The sequence below is a fragment of the Grus americana genome, unplaced genomic scaffold, assembly GCF_028858705.1.
Source record: "Grus americana isolate bGruAme1 unplaced genomic scaffold, bGruAme1.mat scaffold_736, whole genome shotgun sequence".
In the NCBI taxonomy this organism is placed as follows: domain Eukaryota; kingdom Metazoa; phylum Chordata; class Aves; order Gruiformes; family Gruidae; genus Grus; species Grus americana.
Genome location: NW_026561949.1, coordinates 52,501 through 54,736, shown reverse-complemented (window position 1 = coordinate 54,736; position 2,236 = coordinate 52,501). Strand labels below are relative to the sequence as shown.

At 79.2% G+C, this 2,236-nt stretch overlaps 1 non-coding gene across 1 annotated transcript in view; it reads left to right on the top strand.

The window, feature by feature from the left end:
- Window positions 1-2,133: 2,133 nt before the first annotated feature.
- The window catches only part of LOC129200990 (5.8S ribosomal RNA), a 153-nt gene continuing 50 nt past the window's right edge, over window positions 2,134-2,236 (top strand). Inside the window, exon 1 of the ribosomal RNA XR_008575201.1 lies at window positions 2,134-2,236. This exon is cut by the window's right edge and continues 50 nt beyond it. This is a non-coding gene — a ribosomal RNA (5.8S ribosomal RNA).

Here is a 2,236-nt window from a genome sequence, read left to right as displayed (position 1 = left end):
GGCCGGCGCCGCCGAACGCCGCCGCGGGTCTCCGGCGCGTGCGGACCCGAGTTCGCCCGAGCCGGGCTCCTGCGCGAGCCGCCTGCGTTGCGGGAGGGTAGGTGTCCGAGGCGGCCCCCTCCCGGAGGCGCTCCGTCTCTCGCCCCGCCGGGCCGACGGGGGTCGTTCGGCCGTTCGAGCGGCGAGAGACGTAGAGGGGGGCCTTCGGGGCCCGGGGGGAGGCGGCTCCCCCGACCCTCCCCGCAGCGGGGGTGTGGCGCCGTGCAGGGCGAGGCCCTCCGGGCGTTCCGGGCCGTCTCGCGGCGCCGTGTGGCGCGGTGGCGTCCTCCGACCCTCCCCGCCTCGAACCCCGCCCCCCGCACCTCCTGCCCCCGCCGCGGGAAGGAAACGCCGGGGGGGCGGGGGGCGGCGGCGGTCCGGGGGTCACGGGCTCCACCCGCCGCCTCCGGTGGGCGAGGCTCCCCGCCGGCCGTGTCCCGCGCGAGCGGGCGGCCCGAGCCCCGTGTCTCCTCCCGGGCGCAGCGCCGGGCTACTGAGGGAAACCTCGGGCCCCGGGAAGGAGGACGAGGTGGTGGCGGCGGACGTCGGGCGCGCCCCCGCGGTCGGACGCTCCCCCGATGGCGGCAGCGGGGGAGGCACCGCCGCGGGGCCTGCAGGTCGTTTCCCTCGCCCCAGGTCCAGGTACCTAGCGTCCGCGCTCCTGCGGCCCTCCCTCGGCACGCTCGGGGGTCGAAGGCCGCTGGAGCCGGGCGGAGGTTTAAAGACCCGGGCGGCTCGGCGCGACCCGGGGGGGCGGCCGGGCGGTGGCGGCGCTGCTGCCTTCGGGGGGGTGGGGTGGGGAGTTGCTCCCCGATAGACCCTCAACCACCCCGGGCGGCGGCCGCCGCCGCCCGCGCTCGTCCCGCGGGCGGCCGTGCCGGGGAGGGGGCCGTTCCCACTGCCCCCCCCCTCTCCGCGGTCCGGTCTCGGCGGAGGGACCCCCCGCGGTGCGGCTGGCCGTGGCCGGCTTGCCCGCCTCGAAACGGGCGAACCCCGGCGGGGAGCGCGGGCTCTCCCGCCGGGGCGGCGGGTTCCCCACCCCCGCGGTGGGGGGCTCGCCGGGCGCGGCCGTCGGGCCGCCGCGCTGTGCTCCGCTCCCCCTCCTTCCCCGCCCCGGCGAGCGCTCGGCGCTCTGCCGCCGGTGGCGGCGGCGGCGGCACCCCGGCCGGGCGGCGGCGGCGCCGCTCGGCTAGTCGGTCGGTGGGCCGGTCGGAGGGTGCCCGCCGCCGGCCGCGGCCGTCCCGCCCCGGGCCCCGCGCCCGGTCCCTTCCCCGTCTCGCCCTTCCCGGCCCCGCCGGGCAGGCGGGCGCGCGGGCGGGGGCGTCCCACTCCCGGTCTCCGCGTGGAAACGGGGGAGAGCGGGCGCCGCCCCCGCCTTGGCGTCGTCCGCCCTTCCGCCCGGCGCGTGCCCGCGGAAGGGGCCGAACGAGAAGGGGCTGCGGCGTTGGCCGGTCCCGGGAGGGCGGCCGCTCCGGGTCGGCGGCGCGCGCAAATCCGGCCGGAGCTCCGGCGGTTGCTGCCTCCGCCGCGGCGGTCGGCGGCGGAGCCGCCGAGCCGCCGACGGGGCGAGCCGGTGGGCGGGGGGGCAGCCGGCTGTCGTAGCGCGGCGCGCCTCGCGCGGAGGCGCCCCCCCGGCTGCTGTCCCGCAGCAGCAGCCGGGGTCCGCGTCCCGAGTGTGAGAGGCGGGGCAGGTGGCGCGGCCGGGTGCGCCGCGGGGCCTCCGCGTGGAGGTCGGGCCGGGCCCGGGCGCCTGGGCCGCCTCCGAAGTGAGCAAGGTGCGTTTCCCCAGGGGTCGGTCGGGAGCGCGGGCTCCCCGCCCTTGCCGTTCGGAGTGGTTCCGTTTGCCCAGCTTTTTTTTTTTTCCTTTTCTTTCCCCCCTTTCCTCCGTGTGGTGTGCTCGTACGGTCAGCCGAGGCGAGGCCTCTCCGCCGCGCTTGCGCTGCGCCGCGCCGCCTCCCCTCCGCGCGGGCGGAGGGGAGGAGCGGGGCGGGCGTGCAGGCCGACGGTGGGCCCGTCCCTGCGAGACGAGGGGCCGCTTCCTGGCGAGCGGTCCCGGTCCCCCCGCGCGCGCGGGGTGGTGCCGAAATGGCAGACAACTCTTAGCGGTGGATCACTCGGCTCGTGCGTCGATGAAGAACGCAGCTAGCTGCGAGAATTAATGTGAATTGCAGGACACATTGATCATCGACACTTCGAA